General features: G+C 46.0%; 8 non-coding genes across 8 annotated transcripts; all 8 read right to left on the bottom strand.

Moving 5' to 3' along the window:
- Window positions 1–1,879: 1,879 nt before the first annotated feature.
- Window positions 1,880–2,070, bottom strand: LOC130329992 (U2 spliceosomal RNA). Its single transcript, XR_008873437.1, has one exon. It is a non-coding gene; the product is annotated as a U2 spliceosomal RNA (small nuclear RNA).
- Window positions 2,071–4,164: 2,094 nt separating this feature from the next.
- LOC130329991 (U2 spliceosomal RNA) lies at window positions 4,165–4,355 on the bottom strand. Its single transcript, XR_008873436.1, has one exon. It is a non-coding gene; the product is annotated as a U2 spliceosomal RNA (small nuclear RNA).
- A 2,088-nt stretch (window positions 4,356–6,443) lies between these two features.
- Window positions 6,444–6,634, bottom strand: LOC130329990 (U2 spliceosomal RNA). Its single transcript, XR_008873435.1, has one exon. It is a non-coding gene; the product is annotated as a U2 spliceosomal RNA (small nuclear RNA).
- A 2,094-nt stretch (window positions 6,635–8,728) lies between these two features.
- Window positions 8,729–8,919, bottom strand: LOC130329997 (U2 spliceosomal RNA). Its single transcript, XR_008873441.1, has one exon. It is a non-coding gene; the product is annotated as a U2 spliceosomal RNA (small nuclear RNA).
- A 2,096-nt stretch (window positions 8,920–11,015) lies between these two features.
- LOC130329995 (U2 spliceosomal RNA) lies at window positions 11,016–11,206 on the bottom strand. Its single transcript, XR_008873440.1, has one exon. It is a non-coding gene; the product is annotated as a U2 spliceosomal RNA (small nuclear RNA).
- Window positions 11,207–13,301: 2,095 nt separating this feature from the next.
- On the bottom strand, window positions 13,302–13,492 carry LOC130329994 (U2 spliceosomal RNA). Its single transcript, XR_008873439.1, has one exon. It is a non-coding gene; the product is annotated as a U2 spliceosomal RNA (small nuclear RNA).
- Window positions 13,493–15,582: 2,090 nt separating this feature from the next.
- Window positions 15,583–15,773, bottom strand: LOC130329993 (U2 spliceosomal RNA). Its single transcript, XR_008873438.1, has one exon. It is a non-coding gene; the product is annotated as a U2 spliceosomal RNA (small nuclear RNA).
- Window positions 15,774–17,865: 2,092 nt separating this feature from the next.
- LOC130329989 (U2 spliceosomal RNA) lies at window positions 17,866–18,056 on the bottom strand. Its single transcript, XR_008873434.1, has one exon. It is a non-coding gene; the product is annotated as a U2 spliceosomal RNA (small nuclear RNA).
- Window positions 18,057–20,162: the final 2,106 nt, after the last annotated feature.

Genomic DNA, 20,162 nt, shown 5'->3' with positions numbered 1-20,162 from the left:
CCCGGATTTGCCAGGAACCCTTCTTACTCCTCCTACTTGCATGTGACACTGGGCTTAGGATCTGCATAGGAAACACACACACAAGCACACACCTACCTTTGTTGCCTGCAGATGCCTCCTTGGCTGTCCCCAAACGGTATCAAACCAACACCCACGGGAAGCTGTAAGCATAGAGGACATGCCTGCACCCCATTGGACTTACCTGTGTGGGTTAAATCCGGGTTATTTGACAACCTATGGCGGTGATGGTTCTGCTCAGGCAGAGCAGTGCTGATGCTCCTCATAAAGCTGTCGCTGCTGTGAAGGTTCTAGGTGACATCACAAATCCCTTTGGTTACATACACAACAAAGCTGGGTTGTTGTTGTTTACACTCTGCAAGGCCTGTGGAAGTGAGTGACATCATAGCACTGTAGTTCTGAGGGTTCAAGATGGATGCAACAATCTCCTGTTGCTTCTATGAAGGCCGTAATAGACGACATCACCAAACAGCTCCATAGTCACATACACAGCAAAGGAGAGATGTTGTTTACACCTAGTGATGTCAGTGGTATTGAGTGACATCACAGCACAGTGCTAAGGCTCCTGGGCCTGGACACAGCAGCGGCTGCAATATCTCAACGGAGAATACGTTTATATCTATATGTGTGTGTGCGCATATATATATATATATATATATATATATATATATATATATATATATATATTTCTCCGCCGAAATCACTTTTAAACCCATTTCCACCTTTTTTTCCCTTCTCTTCCTCTTACTTTTTTTTCACGTTTTTTTACGTTTTTCTCCTTTTCGCCTCTTTTCTGGGCGTATTATTCTTCTTTTTCTTCTTTTTTTTCGTCTAATGCATACCCCATCAGTGCAGCAATGCTTATTCAATACCGCCAGCAGATGGAGACACTGGGGGATAATTTTCTAAGGATTTATACTGATTTTTCCTGTCTGAATTTGTCGCACAGAAAGTTGCAGGCCAAATATGTGTGACATTTCTGCGACTTTAGCTTCTAGAGCATTTTTACAACATTATACATAGGTGCTGAATACATAAAAAGCGACTGTTCAGCGACAGACAAGTCGCATCGGCTGAAAGTAGGCCAGAATGTCAGTCCATGTTGGAGCAGGTTTAGATACAGTCTAAAGCATAGATCTCAAAGTCTGTGCACAGAATTTAGCAAGGGCCTCGCACCTTCTGATGCATCAGGTAGGTGCACAATAGCATAGCCTAACCCTCTGTACTTTGGTCTATATTGATGCGGGACATAGACAGCCAGCTGATGACCAATCCATTAGTGCAATGGATGGCTGGAAGCATTTGTCTTTGCCTTTGCAATACCACAGAAGCAATGCATGGTCAATGTACAGCAATGACACACCTGTGTGAACAGCCAGGAGACCCCCCCCCCCCCCCATGTTATGTTACATAGTTACATAGTTAGTACGGTCGAAAAAAGACATATGTCCATCACGTTCAACCAGGGAATTAAGGGGTAGGGGTGTGGCGCGATATTGGGGAAGGGATGAGATTTTATATTTCTTCATAAGCATTAATCTTATTTTGTCAATTAGGAACATTCAGCACCCACCCGCTATCAAGGCAGCTGCCTATCATGTCATGCCCTACCTGCACAGGTGTGCTGGCTACTCAAATGATCCAATTAAGGAGGCCATTTAGTCAGCAGCAGCAGAAGTCCTGTGCCTGGACGCTCCAACAGGGGCCAGACACAAGCAGAAGCAGAAGCAGCAGAAGCAGCAGCAGCACCACCTTTTGTTTTTTGGCTGCAGCAGCAGCAAGGCCCACAGGGCTGGCTAGCTGGCTAGCCAGCAAGCAGGTAGCAATGAAAGTAGGAATCTTTCTTTTTAACCCTGTAAGGGGGTGGTGCACTGTACCCGAAGATACTGCCATATCGGGTCAATGCATAGGGCGACGGAAGCAAGCTTCGAAATCGGCCCCCGTTCTCAAAAATCCATTTAATATATGGTCCCCAGATAGGGGACGTATCAGATATTAAACTGATAAGAACAGATACTACACTTGATCTTAGCCAAAAGGCCGAGAAGCGATAACCGTGAAAGGGGCGGGCCCAACAAGGTCCCCTTCATGGGCACTATCACTGCTTGCTGTCAGGGAGGCTGCCAGACAATTTTCCATGCACACTCTGGGCTGGGGGGCAGTCAACCACCAGTACACACAGCAGAACCTAAACCCATACCATTATTGCTAAGCAGCAAGACAGGGGCCCATTGCACTCCCACGGGGCCTTTTTAAATGCAATCCATAACCCGGATTTGCCAGGAACCCTTCTTACTCCTCCTACTTGCATGTGACACTGGGCTTAGGATCTGCATAGGAAACACACACACAAGCACACACCTACCTTTGTTGCCTGCAGATGCCTCCTTGGCTGTCCCCAAACGGTATCAAACCAACACCCACGGGAAGCTGTAAGCATAGAGGACATGCCTGCACCCCATTGGACTTACCTGTGTGGGTTAAATCCGGGTTATTTGACAACCTATGGCGGTGATGGTTCTGCTCAGGCAGAGCAGTGCTGATGCTCCTCATAAAGCTGTCGCTGCTGTGAAGGTTCTAGGTGACATCACAAATCCCTTTGGTTACATACACAACAAAGCTGGGTTGTTGTTGTTTACACTCTGCAAGGCCTGTGGAAGTGAGTGACATCATAGCACTGTAGTTCTGAGGGTTCAAGATGGATGCAACAATCTCCTGTTGCTTCTATGAAGGCCGTAATAGACGACATCACCAAACAGCTCCATAGTCACATACACAGCAAAGGAGAGATGTTGTTTACACCTAGTGATGTCAGTGGTATTGAGTGACATCACAGCACAGTGCTAAGGCTCCTGGGCCTGGACACAGCAGCGGCTGCAATATCTCAACGGAGAATACGTTTATATCTATATGTGTGTGTGCGCATATATATATATATATATATATATATATATATATATATATATATATATTTCTCCGCCGAAATCACTTTTAAACCCATTTCCACCTTTTTTTCCCTTCTCTTCCTCTTACTTTTTTTTCACGTTTTTTTACGTTTTTCTCCTTTTCGCCTCTTTTCTGGGCGTATTATTCTTCTTTTTCTTCTTTTTTTTCGTCTAATGCATACCCCATCAGTGCAGCAATGCTTATTCAATACCGCCAGCAGATGGAGACACTGGGGGATAATTTTCTAAGGATTTATACTGATTTTTCCTGTCTGAATTTGTCGCACAGAAAGTTGCAGGCCAAATATGTGTGACATTTCTGCGACTTTAGCTTCTAGAGCATTTTTACAACATTATACATAGGTGCTGAATACATAAAAAGCGACTGTTCAGCGACAGACAAGTCGCATCGGCTGAAAGTAGGCCAGAATGTCAGTCCATGTTGGAGCAGGTTTAGATACAGTCTAAAGCATAGATCTCAAAGTCTGTGCACAGAATTTAGCAAGGGCCTCGCACCTTCTGATGCATCAGGTAGGTGCACAATAGCATAGCCTAACCCTCTGTACTTTGGTCTATATTGATGCGGGACATAGACAGCCAGCTGATGACCAATCCATTAGTGCAATGGATGGCTGGAAGCATTTGTCTTTGCCTTTGCAATACCACAGAAGCAATGCATGGTCAATGTACAGCAATGACACACCTGTGTGAACAGCCAGGAGACCCCCCCCCCCCCCCATGTTATGTTACATAGTTACATAGTTAGTACGGTCGAAAAAAGACATATGTCCATCACGTTCAACCAGGGAATTAAGGGGTAGGGGTGTGGCGCGATATTGGGGAAGGGATGAGATTTTATATTTCTTCATAAGCATTAATCTTATTTTGTCAATTAGGAACATTCAGCACCCACCCGCTATCAAGGCAGCTGCCTATCATGTCATGCCCTACCTGCACAGGTGTGCTGGCTACTCAAATGATCCAATTAAGGAGGCCATTTAGTCAGCAGCAGCAGAAGTCCTGTGCCTGGACGCTCCAACAGGGGCCAGACACAAGCAGAAGCAGAAGCAGCAGAAGCAGCAGCAGCACCACCTTTTGTTTTTTGGCTGCAGCAGCAGCAAGGCCCACAGGGCTGGCTAGCTGGCTAGCCAGCAAGCAGGTAGCAATGAAAGTAGGAATCTTTCTTTTTAACCCTGTAAGGGGGTGGTGCACTGTACCCGAAGATACTGCCATATCGGGTCAATGCATAGGGCGACGGAAGCAAGCTTCGAAATCGGCCCCCGTTCTCAAAAATCCATTTAATATATGGTCCCCAGATAGGGGACGTATCAGATATTAAACTGATAAGAACAGATACTACACTTGATCTTAGCCAAAAGGCCGAGAAGCGATAACCGTGAAAGGGGCGGGCCCAACAAGGTCCCCTTCATGGGCACTATCACTGCTTGCTGTCAGGGAGGCTGCCAGACAATTTTCCATGCACACTCTGGGCTGGGGGGCAGTCAACCACCAGTACACACAGCAGAACCTAAACCCATACCATTATTGCTAAGCAGCAAGACAGGGGCCCATTGCACTCCCACGGGGCCTTTTTAAATGCAATCCATAACCCGGATTTGCCAGGAACCCTTCTTACTCCTCCTACTTGCATGTGACACTGGGCTTAGGATCTGCATAGGAAACACACACACAAGCACACACCTACCTTTGTTGCCTGCAGATGCCTCCTTGGCTGTCCCCAAACGGTATCAAACCAACACCCACGGGAAGCTGTAAGCATAGAGGACATGCCTGCACCCCATTGGACTTACCTGTGTGGGTTAAATCCGGGTTATTTGACAACCTATGGCGGTGATGGTTCTGCTCAGGCAGAGCAGTGCTGATGCTCCTCATAAAGCTGTCGCTGCTGTGAAGGTTCTAGGTGACATCACAAATCCCTTTGGTTACATACACAACAAAGCTGGGTTGTTGTTGTTTACACTCTGCAAGGCCTGTGGAAGTGAGTGACATCATAGCACTGTAGTTCTGAGGGTTCAAGATGGATGCAACAATCTCCTGTTGCTTCTATGAAGGCCGTAATAGACGACATCACCAAACAGCTCCATAGTCACATACACAGCAAAGGAGAGATGTTGTTTACACCTAGTGATGTCAGTGGTATTGAGTGACATCACAGCACAGTGCTAAGGCTCCTGGGCCTGGACACAGCAGCGGCTGCAATATCTCAACGGAGAATACGTTTATATCTATATGTGTGTGTGCGCATATATATATATATATATATATATATATATATATATATATATTTCTCCGCCGAAATCACTTTTAAACCCATTTCCACCTTTTTTTCCCTTCTCTTCCTCTTACTTTTTTTTCACGTTTTTTTACGTTTTTCTCCTTTTCGCCTCTTTTCTGGGCGTATTATTCTTCTTTTTCTTCTTTTTTTTCGTCTAATGCATACCCCATCAGTGCAGCAATGCTTATTCAATACCGCCAGCAGATGGAGACACTGGGGGATAATTTTCTAAGGATTTATACTGATTTTTCCTGTCTGAATTTGTCGCACAGAAAGTTGCAGGCCAAATATGTGTGACATTTCTGCGACTTTAGCTTCTAGAGCATTTTTACAACATTATACATAGGTGCTGAATACATAAAAAGCGACTGTTCAGCGACAGACAAGTCGCATCGGCTGAAAGTAGGCCAGAATGTCAGTCCATGTTGGAGCAGGTTTAGATACAGTCTAAAGCATAGATCTCAAAGTCTGTGCACAGAATTTAGCAAGGGCCTCGCACCTTCTGATGCATCAGGTAGGTGCACAATAGCATAGCCTAACCCTCTGTACTTTGGTCTATATTGATGCGGGACATAGACAGCCAGCTGATGACCAATCCATTAGTGCAATGGATGGCTGGAAGCATTTGTCTTTGCCTTTGCAATACCACAGAAGCAATGCATGGTCAATGTACAGCAATGACACACCTGTGTGAACAGCCAGGAGACCCCCCCCCCCCCCCATGTTATGTTACATAGTTACATAGTTAGTACGGTCGAAAAAAGACATATGTCCATCACGTTCAACCAGGGAATTAAGGGGTAGGGGTGTGGCGCGATATTGGGGAAGGGATGAGATTTTATATTTCTTCATAAGCATTAATCTTATTTTGTCAATTAGGAACATTCAGCACCCACCCGCTATCAAGGCAGCTGCCTATCATGTCATGCCCTACCTGCACAGGTGTGCTGGCTACTCAAATGATCCAATTAAGGAGGCCATTTAGTCAGCAGCAGCAGAAGTCCTGTGCCTGGACGCTCCAACAGGGGCCAGACACAAGCAGAAGCAGAAGCAGCAGAAGCAGCAGCAGCACCACCTTTTGTTTTTTGGCTGCAGCAGCAGCAAGGCCCACAGGGCTGGCTAGCTGGCTAGCCAGCAAGCAGGTAGCAATGAAAGTAGGAATCTTTCTTTTTAACCCTGTAAGGGGGTGGTGCACTGTACCCGAAGATACTGCCATATCGGGTCAATGCATAGGGCGACGGAAGCAAGCTTCGAAATCGGCCCCCGTTCTCAAAAATCCATTTAATATATGGTCCCCAGATAGGGGACGTATCAGATATTAAACTGATAAGAACAGATACTACACTTGATCTTAGCCAAAAGGCCGAGAAGCGATAACCGTGAAAGGGGCGGGCCCAACAAGGTCCCCTTCATGGGCACTATCACTGCTTGCTGTCAGGGAGGCTGCCAGACAATTTTCCATGCACACTCTGGGCTGGGGGGCAGTCAACCACCAGTACACACAGCAGAACCTAAACCCATACCATTATTGCTAAGCAGCAAGACAGGGGCCCATTGCACTCCCACGGGGCCTTTTTAAATGCAATCCATAACCCGGATTTGCCAGGAACCCTTCTTACTCCTCCTACTTGCATGTGACACTGGGCTTAGGATCTGCATAGGAAACACACACACAAGCACACACCTACCTTTGTTGCCTGCAGATGCCTCCTTGGCTGTCCCCAAACGGTATCAAACCAACACCCACGGGAAGCTGTAAGCATAGAGGACATGCCTGCACCCCATTGGACTTACCTGTGTGGGTTAAATCCGGGTTATTTGACAACCTATGGCGGTGATGGTTCTGCTCAGGCAGAGCAGTGCTGATGCTCCTCATAAAGCTGTCGCTGCTGTGAAGGTTCTAGGTGACATCACAAATCCCTTTGGTTACATACACAACAAAGCTGGGTTGTTGTTGTTTACACTCTGCAAGGCCTGTGGAAGTGAGTGACATCATAGCACTGTAGTTCTGAGGGTTCAAGATGGATGCAACAATCTCCTGTTGCTTCTATGAAGGCCGTAATAGACGACATCACCAAACAGCTCCATAGTCACATACACAGCAAAGGAGAGATGTTGTTTACACCTAGTGATGTCAGTGGTATTGAGTGACATCACAGCACAGTGCTAAGGCTCCTGGGCCTGGACACAGCAGCGGCTGCAATATCTCAACGGAGAATACGTTTATATCTATATGTGTGTGTGCGCATATATATATATATATATATATATATATATATATATATATATATATATTTCTCCGCCGAAATCACTTTTAAACCCATTTCCACCTTTTTTTCCCTTCTCTTCCTCTTACTTTTTTTTCACGTTTTTTTACGTTTTTCTCCTTTTCGCCTCTTTTCTGGGCGTATTATTCTTCTTTTTCTTCTTTTTTTTCGTCTAATGCATACCCCATCAGTGCAGCAATGCTTATTCAATACCGCCAGCAGATGGAGACACTGGGGGATAATTTTCTAAGGATTTATACTGATTTTTCCTGTCTGAATTTGTCGCACAGAAAGTTGCAGGCCAAATATGTGTGACATTTCTGCGACTTTAGCTTCTAGAGCATTTTTACAACATTATACATAGGTGCTGAATACATAAAAAGCGACTGTTCAGCGACAGACAAGTCGCATCGGCTGAAAGTAGGCCAGAATGTCAGTCCATGTTGGAGCAGGTTTAGATACAGTCTAAAGCATAGATCTCAAAGTCTGTGCACAGAATTTAGCAAGGGCCTCGCACCTTCTGATGCATCAGGTAGGTGCACAATAGCATAGCCTAACCCTCTGTACTTTGGTCTATATTGATGCGGGACATAGACAGCCAGCTGATGACCAATCCATTAGTGCAATGGATGGCTGGAAGCATTTGTCTTTGCCTTTGCAATACCACAGAAGCAATGCATGGTCAATGTACAGCAATGACACACCTGTGTGAACAGCCAGGAGACCCCCCCCCCCCCCCATGTTATGTTACATAGTTACATAGTTAGTACGGTCGAAAAAAGACATATGTCCATCACGTTCAACCAGGGAATTAAGGGGTAGGGGTGTGGCGCGATATTGGGGAAGGGATGAGATTTTATATTTCTTCATAAGCATTAATCTTATTTTGTCAATTAGGAACATTCAGCACCCACCCGCTATCAAGGCAGCTGCCTATCATGTCATGCCCTACCTGCACAGGTGTGCTGGCTACTCAAATGATCCAATTAAGGAGGCCATTTAGTCAGCAGCAGCAGAAGTCCTGTGCCTGGACGCTCCAACAGGGGCCAGACACAAGCAGAAGCAGAAGCAGCAGAAGCAGCAGCAGCACCACCTTTTGTTTTTTGGCTGCAGCAGCAGCAAGGCCCACAGGGCTGGCTAGCTGGCTAGCCAGCAAGCAGGTAGCAATGAAAGTAGGAATCTTTCTTTTTAACCCTGTAAGGGGGTGGTGCACTGTACCCGAAGATACTGCCATATCGGGTCAATGCATAGGGCGACGGAAGCAAGCTTCGAAATCGGCCCCCGTTCTCAAAAATCCATTTAATATATGGTCCCCAGATAGGGGACGTATCAGATATTAAACTGATAAGAACAGATACTACACTTGATCTTAGCCAAAAGGCCGAGAAGCGATAACCGTGAAAGGGGCGGGCCCAACAAGGTCCCCTTCATGGGCACTATCACTGCTTGCTGTCAGGGAGGCTGCCAGACAATTTTCCATGCACACTCTGGGCTGGGGGGCAGTCAACCACCAGTACACACAGCAGAACCTAAACCCATACCATTATTGCTAAGCAGCAAGACAGGGGCCCATTGCACTCCCACGGGGCCTTTTTAAATGCAATCCATAACCCGGATTTGCCAGGAACCCTTCTTACTCCTCCTACTTGCATGTGACACTGGGCTTAGGATCTGCATAGGAAACACACACACAAGCACACACCTACCTTTGTTGCCTGCAGATGCCTCCTTGGCTGTCCCCAAACGGTATCAAACCAACACCCACGGGAAGCTGTAAGCATAGAGGACATGCCTGCACCCCATTGGACTTACCTGTGTGGGTTAAATCCGGGTTATTTGACAACCTATGGCGGTGATGGTTCTGCTCAGGCAGAGCAGTGCTGATGCTCCTCATAAAGCTGTCGCTGCTGTGAAGGTTCTAGGTGACATCACAAATCCCTTTGGTTACATACACAACAAAGCTGGGTTGTTGTTGTTTACACTCTGCAAGGCCTGTGGAAGTGAGTGACATCATAGCACTGTAGTTCTGAGGGTTCAAGATGGATGCAACAATCTCCTGTTGCTTCTATGAAGGCCGTAATAGACGACATCACCAAACAGCTCCATAGTCACATACACAGCAAAGGAGAGATGTTGTTTACACCTAGTGATGTCAGTGGTATTGAGTGACATCACAGCACAGTGCTAAGGCTCCTGGGCCTGGACACAGCAGCGGCTGCAATATCTCAACGGAGAATACGTTTATATCTATATGTGTGTGTGCGCATATATATATATATATATATATATATATATATATATATATATATATATTTCTCCGCCGAAATCACTTTTAAACCCATTTCCACCTTTTTTTCCCTTCTCTTCCTCTTACTTTTTTTTCACGTTTTTTTACGTTTTTCTCCTTTTCGCCTCTTTTCTGGGCGTATTATTCTTCTTTTTCTTCTTTTTTTTCGTCTAATGCATACCCCATCAGTGCAGCAATGCTTATTCAATACCGCCAGCAGATGGAGACACTGGGGGATAATTTTCTAAGGATTTATACTTATTTTTCCTGTCTGAATTTGTCGCACAGAAAGTTGCAGGCCAAATATGTGTGACATTTCTGCGACTTTAGCTTCTAGAGCATTTTTACAACATTATACATAGGTGCTGAATACATAAAAAGCGACTGTTCAGCGACAGACAAGTCGCATCGGCTGAAAGTAGGCCAGAATGTCAGTCCATGTTGGAGCAGGTTTAGATACAGTCTAAAGCATAGATCTCAAAGTCTGTGCACAGAATTTAGCAAGGGCCTCGCACCTTCTGATGCATCAGGTAGGTGCACAATAGCATAGCCTAACCCTCTGTACTTTGGTCTATATTGATGCGGGACATAGACAGCCAGCTGATGACCAATCCATTAGTGCAATGGATGGCTGGAAGCATTTGTCTTTGCCTTTGCAATACCACAGAAGCAATGCATGGTCAATGTACAGCAATGACACACCTGTGTGAACAGCCAGGAGACCCCCCCCCCCCCCCCCATGTTATGTTACATAGTTACATAGTTAGTACGGTCGAAAAAAGACATATGTCCATCACGTTCAACCAGGGAATTAAGGGGTAGGGGTGTGGCGCGATATTGGGGAAGGGATGAGATTTTATATTTCTTCATAAGCATTAATCTTATTTTGTCAATTAGGAACATTCAGCACCCACCCGCTATCAAGGCAGCTGCCTATCATGTCATGCCCTACCTGCACAGGTGTGCTGGCTACTCAAATGATCCAATTAAGGAGGCCATTTAGTCAGCAGCAGCAGAAGTCCTGTGCCTGGACGCTCCAACAGGGGCCAGACACAAGCAGAAGCAGAAGCAGCAGAAGCAGCAGCAGCACCACCTTTTGTTTTTTGGCTGCAGCAGCAGCAAGGCCCACAGGGCTGGCTAGCTGGCTAGCCAGCAAGCAGGTAGCAATGAAAGTAGGAATCTTTCTTTTTAACCCTGTAAGGGGGTGGTGCACTGTACCCGAAGATACTGCCATATCGGGTCAATGCATAGGGCGACGGAAGCAAGCTTCGAAATCGGCCCCCGTTCTCAAAAATCCATTTAATATATGGTCCCCAGATAGGGGACGTATCAGATATTAAACTGATAAGAACAGATACTACACTTGATCTTAGCCAAAAGGCCGAGAAGCGATAACCGTGAAAGGGGCGGGCCCAACAAGGTCCCCTTCATGGGCACTATCACTGCTTGCTGTCAGGGAGGCTGCCAGACAATTTTCCATGCACACTCTGGGCTGGGGGGCAGTCAACCACCAGTACACACAGCAGAACCTAAACCCATACCATTATTGCTAAGCAGCAAGACAGGGGCCCATTGCACTCCCACGGGGCCTTTTTAAATGCAATCCATAACCCGGATTTGCCAGGAACCCTTCTTACTCCTCCTACTTGCATGTGACACTGGGCTTAGGATCTGCATAGGAAACACACACACAAGCACACACCTACCTTTGTTGCCTGCAGATGCCTCCTTGGCTGTCCCCAAACGGTATCAAACCAACACCCACGGGAAGCTGTAAGCATAGAGGACATGCCTGCACCCCATTGGACTTACCTGTGTGGGTTAAATCCGGGTTATTTGACAACCTATGGCGGTGATGGTTCTGCTCAGGCAGAGCAGTGCTGATGCTCCTCATAAAGCTGTCGCTGCTGTGAAGGTTCTAGGTGACATCACAAATCCCTTTGGTTACATACACAACAAAGCTGGGTTGTTGTTGTTTACACTCTGCAAGGCCTGTGGAAGTGAGTGACATCATAGCACTGTAGTTCTGAGGGTTCAAGATGGATGCAACAATCTCCTGTTGCTTCTATGAAGGCCGTAATAGACGACATCACCAAACAGCTCCATAGTCACATACACAGCAAAGGAGAGATGTTGTTTACACCTAGTGATGTCAGTGGTATTGAGTGACATCACAGCACAGTGCTAAGGCTCCTGGGCCTGGACACAGCAGCGGCTGCAATATCTCAACGGAGAATACGTTTATATCTATATGTGTGTGTGCGCATATATATATATATATATATATATATATATATATATATATATATATATTTCTCCGCCGAAATCACTTTTAAACCCATTTCCACCTTTTTTTCCCTTCTCTTCCTCTTACTTTTTTTTCACGTTTTTTTACGTTTTTCTCCTTTTCGCCTCTTTTCTGGGCGTATTATTCTTCTTTTTCTTCTTTTTTTTCGTCTAATGCATACCCCATCAGTGCAGCAATGCTTATTCAATACCGCCAGCAGATGGAGACACTGGGGGATAATTTTCTAAGGATTTATACTGATTTTTCCTGTCTGAATTTGTCGCACAGAAAGTTGCAGGCCAAATATGTGTGACATTTCTGCGACTTTAGCTTCTAGAGCATTTTTACAACATTATACATAGGTGCTGAATACATAAAAAGCGACTGTTCAGCGACAGACAAGTCGCATCGGCTGAAAGTAGGCCAGAATGTCAGTCCATGTTGGAGCAGGTTTAGATACAGTCTAAAGCATAGATCTCAAAGTCTGTGCACAGAATTTAGCAAGGGCCTCGCACCTTCTGATGCATCAGGTAGGTGCACAATAGCATAGCCTAACCCTCTGTACTTTGGTCTATATTGATGCGGGACATAGACAGCCAGCTGATGACCAATCCATTAGTGCAATGGATGGCTGGAAGCATTTGTCTTTGCCTTTGCAATACCACAGAAGCAATGCATGGTCAATGTACAGCAATGACACACCTGTGTGAACAGCCAGGAGACCCCCCCCCCCCCCCCATGTTATGTTACATAGTTACATAGTTAGTACGGTCGAAAAAAGACATATGTCCATCACGTTCAACCAGGGAATTAAGGGGTAGGGGTGTGGCGCGATATTGGGGAAGGGATGAGATTTTATATTTCTTCATAAGCATTAATCTTATTTTGTCAATTAGGAACATTCAGCACCCACCCGCTATCAAGGCAGCTGCCTATCATGTCATGCCCTACCTGCACAGGTGTGCTGGCTACTCAAATGATCCAATTAAGGAGGCCATTTAGTCAGCAGCAGCAGAAGTCCTGTGCCTGGACGCTCCAACAGGGGCCAGACACAAGCAGAAGCAGAAGCAGCAGAAGCAGCAGCAGCACCACCTTTTGTTTTTTGGCTGCAGCAGCAGCAAGGCCCACAGGGCTGGCTAGCTGGCTAGCCAGCAAGCAGGTAGCAATGAAAGTAGGAATCTTTCTTTTTAACCCTGTAAGGGGGTGGTGCACTGTACCCGAAGATACTGCCATATCGGGTCAATGCATAGGGCGACGGAAGCAAGCTTCGAAATCGGCCCCCGTTCTCAAAAATCCATTTAATATATGGTCCCCAGATAGGGGACGTATCAGATATTAAACTGATAAGAACAGATACTACACTTGATCTTAGCCAAAAGGCCGAGAAGCGATAACCGTGAAAGGGGCGGGCCCAACAAGGTCCCCTTCATGGGCACTATCACTGCTTGCTGTCAGGGAGGCTGCCAGACAATTTTCCATGCACACTCTGGGCTGGGGGGCAGTCAACCACCAGTACACACAGCAGAACCTAAACCCATACCATTATTGCTAAGCAGCAAGACAGGGGCCCATTGCACTCCCACGGGGCCTTTTTAAATGCAATCCATAACCCGGATTTGCCAGGAACCCTTCTTACTCCTCCTACTTGCATGTGACACTGGGCTTAGGATCTGCATAGGAAACACACACACAAGCACACACCTACCTTTGTTGCCTGCAGATGCCTCCTTGGCTGTCCCCAAACGGTATCAAACCAACACCCACGGGAAGCTGTAAGCATAGAGGACATGCCTGCACCCCATTGGACTTACCTGTGTGGGTTAAATCCGGGTTATTTGACAACCTATGGCGGTGATGGTTCTGCTCAGGCAGAGCAGTGCTGATGCTCCTCATAAAGCTGTCGCTGCTGTGAAGGTTCTAGGTGACATCACAAATCCCTTTGGTTACATACACAACAAAGCTGGGTTGTTGTTGTTTACACTCTGCAAGGCCTGTGGAAGTGAGTGACATCATAGCACTGTAGTTCTGAGGGTTCAAGATGGATGCAACAATCTCCTGTTGCTTCTATGAAGGCCGTAATAGACGACATCACCAAACAGCTCCATAGTCACATACACAGCAAAGGAGAGATGTTGTTTACACCTAGTGATGTCAGTGGTATTGAGTGACATCACAGCACAGTGCTAAGGCTCCTGGGCCTGGACACAGCAGCGGCTGCAATATCTCAACGGAGAATACGTTTATATCTATATGTGTGTGTGCGCATATATATATATATATATATATATATATATATATATATATATATTTCTCCGCCGAAATCACTTTTAAACCCATTTCCACCTTTTTTTCCCTTCTCTTCCTCTTACTTTTTTTTCACGTTTTTTTACGTTTTTCTCCTTTTCGCCTCTTTTCTGGGCGTATTATTCTTCTTTTTCTTCTTTTTTTTCGTCTAATGCATACCCCATCAGTGCAGCAATGCTTATTCAATACCGCCAGCAGATGGAGACACTGGGGGATAATTTTCTAAGGATTTATACTGATTTTTCCTGTCTGAATTTGTCGCACAGAAAGTTGCAGGCCAAATATGTGTGACATTTCTGCGACTTTAGCTTCTAGAGCATTTTTACAACATTATACATAGGTGCTGAATACATAAAAAGCGACTGTTCAGCGACAGACAAGTCGCATCGGCTGAAAGTAGGCCAGAATGTCAGTCCATGTTGGAGCAGGTTTAGATACAGTCTAAAGCATAGATCTCAAAGTCTGTGCACAGAATTTAGCAAGGGCCTCGCACCTTCTGATGCATCAGGTAGGTGCACAATAGCATAGCCTAACCCTCTGTACTTTGGTCTATATTGATGCGGGACATAGACAGCCAGCTGATGACCAATCCATTAGTGCAATGGATGGCTGGAAGCATTTGTCTTTGCCTTTGCAATACCACAGAAGCAATGCATGGTCAATGTACAGCAATGACACACCTGTGTGAACAGCCAGGAGACCCCCCCCCCCCCCCATGTTATGTTACATAGTTACATAGTTAGTACGGTCGAAAAAAGACATATGTCCATCACGTTCAACCAGGGAATTAAGGGGTAGGGGTGTGGCGCGATATTGGGGAAGGGATGAGATTTTATATTTCTTCATAAGCATTAATCTTATTTTGTCAATTAGGAACATTCAGCACCCACCCGCTATCAAGGCAGCTGCCTATCATGTCATGCCCTACCTGCACAGGTGTGCTGGCTACTCAAATGATCCAATTAAGGAGGCCATTTAGTCAGCAGCAGCAGAAGTCCTGTGCCTGGACGCTCCAACAGGGGCCAGACACAAGCAGAAGCAGAAGCAGCAGAAGCAGCAGCAGCACCACCTTTTGTTTTTTGGCTGCAGCAGCAGCAAGGCCCACAGGGCTGGCTAGCTGGCTAGCCAGCAAGCAGGTAGCAATGAAAGTAGGAATCTTTCTTTTTAACCCTGTAAGGGGGTGGTGCACTGTACCCGAAGATACTGCCATATCGGGTCAATGCATAGGGCGACGGAAGCAAGCTTCGAAATCGGCCCCCGTTCTCAAAAATCCATTTAATATATGGTCCCCAGATAGGGGACGTATCAGATATTAAACTGATAAGAACAGATACTACACTTGATCTTAGCCAAAAGGCCGAGAAGCGATAACCGTGAAAGGGGCGGGCCCAACAAGGTCCCCTTCATGGGCACTATCACTGCTTGCTGTCAGGGAGGCTGCCAGACAATTTTCCATGCACACTCTGGGCTGGGGGGCAGTCAACCACCAGTACACACAGCAGAACCTAAACCCATACCATTATTGCTAAGCAGCAAGACAGGGGCCCATTGCACTCCCACGGGGCCTTTTTAAATGCAATCCATAACCCGGATTTGCCAGGAACCCTTCTTACTCCTCCTACTTGCATGTGACACTGGGCTTAGGATCTGCATAGGAAACACACACACAAGCACACACCTACCTTTGTTGCCTGCAGATGCCTCCTTGGCTGTCCCCAAACGGTATCAAACCAACACCCACGGGAAGCTGTAAGCATAGAGGACATGCCTGCACCCCATTGGACTTACCTGTGTGGGTTAAATCCGGGTTATTTGACAACCTATGGCGGTGATGGTTCTGCTCAGGCAGAGCAGTGCTGATGCTCCTCATAAAGCTGTCGCTGCTGTGAAGGTTCTAGGTGACATCACAAATCCCTTTGGTTACATACACAACAAAGCTGGGTTGTTGTTGTTTACACTCTGCAAGGCCTGTGGAAGTGAGTGACATCATAGCACTGTAGTTCTGAGGGTTCAAGATGGATGCAACAATCTCCTGTTGCTTCTATGAAGGCCGTAATAGACGACATCACCAAACAGCTCCATAGTCACATACACAGCAAAGGAGAGATGTTGTTTACACCTAGTGATGTCAGTGGTATTGAGTGACATCACAGCACAGTGCTAAGGCTCCTGGGCCTGGACACAGCAGCGGCTGCAATATCTCAACGGAGAATACGTTTATATCTATATGTGTGTGTGCGCATATATATATATATATATATATATATATATATATATATATATATATTTCTCCGCCGAAATCACTTTTAAACCCATTTCCACCTTTTTTTCCCTTCTCTTCCTCTTACTTTTTTTTCACGTTTTTTTACGTTTTTCTCCTTTTCGCCTCTTTTCTGGGCGTATTATTCTTCTTTTTCTTCTTTTTTTTCGTCTAATGCATACCCCATCAGTGCAGCAATGCTTATTCAATACCGCCAGCAGATGGAGACACTGGGGGATAATTTTCTAAGGATTTATACTGATTTTTCCTGTCTGAATTTGTCGCACAGAAAGTTGCAGGCCAAATATGTGTGACATTTCTGCGACTTTAGCTTCTAGAGCATTTTTACAACATTATACATAGGTGCTGAATACATAAAAAGCGACTGTTCAGCGACAGACAAGTCGCATCGGCTGAAAGTAGGCCAGAATGTCAGTCCATGTTGGAGCAGGTTTAGATACAGTCTAAAGCATAGATCTCAAAGTCTGTGCACAGAATTTAGCAAGGGCCTCGCACCTTCTGATGCATCAGGTAGGTGCACAATAGCATAGCCTAACCCTCTGTACTTTGGTCTATATTGATGCGGGACATAGACAGCCAGCTGATGACCAATCCATTAGTGCAATGGATGGCTGGAAGCATTTGTCTTTGCCTTTGCAATACCACAGAAGCAATGCATGGTCAATGTACAGCAATGACACACCTGTGTGAACAGCCAGGAGACCCCCCCCCCCCCCCATGTTATGTTACATAGTTACATAGTTAGTACGGTCGAAAAAAGACATATGTCCATCACGTTCAACCAGGGAATTAAGGGGTAGGGGTGTGGCGCGATATTGGGGAAGGGATGAGATTTTATATTTCTTCATAAGCATTAATCTTATTTTGTCAATTAGGAACATTCAGCACCCACCCGCTATCAAGGCAGCTGCCTATCATGTCATGCCCTACCTGCACAGGTGTGCTGGCTACTCAAATGATCCAATTAAGGAGGCCATTTAGTCAGCAGCAGCAGAAGTCCTGTGCCTGGACGCTCCAACAGGGGCCAGACACAAGCAGAAGCAGAAGCAGCAGAAGCAGCAGCAGCACCACCTTTTGTTTTTTGGCTGCAGCAGCAGCAAGGCCCACAGGGCTGGCTAGCTGGCTAGCCAGCAAGCAGGTAGCAATGAAAGTAGGAATCTTTCTTTTTAACCCTGTAAGGGGGTGGTGCACTGTACCCGAAGATACTGCCATATCGGGTCAATGCATAGGGCGACGGAAGCAAGCTTCGAAATCGGCCCCCGTTCTCAAAAATCCATTTAATATATGGTCCCCAGATAGGGGACGTATCAGATATTAAACTGATAAGAACAGATACTACACTTGATCTTAGCCAAAAGGCCGAGAAGCGATAACCGTGAAAGGGGCGGGCCCAACAAGGTCCCCTTCATGGGCACTATCACTGCTTGCTGTCAGGGAGGCTGCCAGACAATTTTCCATGCACACTCTGGGCTGGGGGGCAGTCAACCACCAGTACACACAGCAGAACCTAAACCCATACCATTATTGCTAAGCAGCAAGACAGGGGCCCATTGCACTCCCACGGGGCCTTTTTAAATGCAATCCATAACCCGGATTTGCCAGGAACCCTTCTTACTCCTCCTACTTGCATGTGACACTGGGCTTAGGATCTGCATAGGAAACACACACACAAGCACACACCTACCTTTGTTGCCTGCAGATGCCTCCTTGGCTGTCCCCAAACGGTATCAAACCAACACCCACGGGAAGCTGTAAGCATAGAGGACATGCCTGCACCCCATTGGACTTACCTGTGTGGGTTAAATCCGGGTTATTTGACAACCTATGGCGGTGATGGTTCTGCTCAGGCAGAGCAGTGCTGATGCTCCTCATAAAGCTGTCGCTGCTGTGAAGGTTCTAGGTGACATCACAAATCCCTTTGGTTACATACACAACAAAGCTGGGTTGTTGTTGTTTACACTCTGCAAGGCCTGTGGAAGTGAGTGACATCATAGCACTGTAGTTCTGAGGGTTCAAGATGGATGCAACAATCTCCTGTTGCTTCTATGAAGGCCGTAATAGACGACATCACCAAACAGCTCCATAGTCACATACACAGCAAAGGAGAGATGTTGTTTACACCTAGTGATGTCAGTGGTATTGAGTGACATCACAGCACAGTGCTAAGGCTCCTGGGCCTGGACACAGCAGCGGCTGCAATATCTCAACGGAGAATACGTTTATATCTATATGTGTGTGTGCGCATATATATATATATATATATATATATATATATATATATATATATATATATATTTCTCCGCCGAAATCACTTTTAAACCCATTTCCACCTTTTTTTCCCTTCTCTTCCTCTTACTTTTTTTTCACGTTTTTTTACGTTTTTCTCCTTTTCGCCTCTTTTCTGGGCGTATTATTCTTCTTTTTCTTCTTTTTTTTCGTCTAATGCATACCCCATCAGTGCAGCAATGCTTATTCAATACCGCCAGCAGATGGAGACACTGGGGGATAATTTTCTAAGGATTTATACTGATTTTTCCTGTCTGAATTTGTCGCACAGAAAGTTGCAGGCCAAATATGTGTGACATTTCTGCGACTTTAGCTTCTAGAGCATTTTTACAACATTATACATAGGTGCTGAATACATAAAAAGCGACTGTTCAGCGACAGACAAGTCGCATCGGCTGAAAGTAGGCCAGAATGTCAGTCCATGTTGGAGCAGGTTTAGATACAGTCTAAAGCATAGATCTCAAAGTCTGTGCACAGAATTTAGCAAGGGCCTCGCACCTTCTGATGCATCAGGTAGGTGCACAATAGCATAGCCTAACCCTCTGTACTTTGGTCTATATTGATGCGGGACATAGACAGCCAGCTGATGACCAATCCATTAGTGCAATGGATGGCTGGAAGCATTTGTCTTTGCCTTTGCAATACCACAGAAGCAATGCATGGTCAATGTACAGCAATGACACACCTGTGTGAACAGCCAGGAGACCCCCCCCCCCCCCCATGTTATGTTACATAGTTACATAGTTAGTACGGTCGAAAAAAGACATATGTCCATCACGTTCAACCAGGGAATTAAGGGGTAGGGGTGTGGCGCGATATTGGGGAAGGGATGAGATTTTATATTTCTTCATAAGCATTAATCTTATTTTGTCAATTAGGAACATTCAGCACCCACCCGCTATCAAGGCAGCTGCCTATCATGTCATGCCCTACCTGCACAGGTGTGCTGGCTACTCAAATGATCCAATTAAGGAGGCCATTTAGTCAGCAGCAGCAGAAGTCCTGTGCCTGGACGCTCCAACAGGGGCCAGACACAAGCAGAAGCAGAAGCAGCAGAAGCAGCAGCAGCACCACCTTTTGTTTTTTGGCTGCAGCAGCAGCAAGGCCCACAGGGCTGGCTAGCTGGCTAGCCAGCAAGCAGGTAGCAATGAAAGTAGGAATCTTTCTTTTTAACCCTGTAAGGGGGGTGGT

The sequence above is a fragment of the Hyla sarda genome, unplaced genomic scaffold (assembly GCF_029499605.1).
Source record: "Hyla sarda isolate aHylSar1 unplaced genomic scaffold, aHylSar1.hap1 scaffold_3287, whole genome shotgun sequence".
Classification (NCBI taxonomy): domain Eukaryota; kingdom Metazoa; phylum Chordata; class Amphibia; order Anura; family Hylidae; genus Hyla; species Hyla sarda.
Note: the sequence above shows the minus strand (reverse complement) of the source record. Positions and strands in the feature narration are given on the sequence as shown.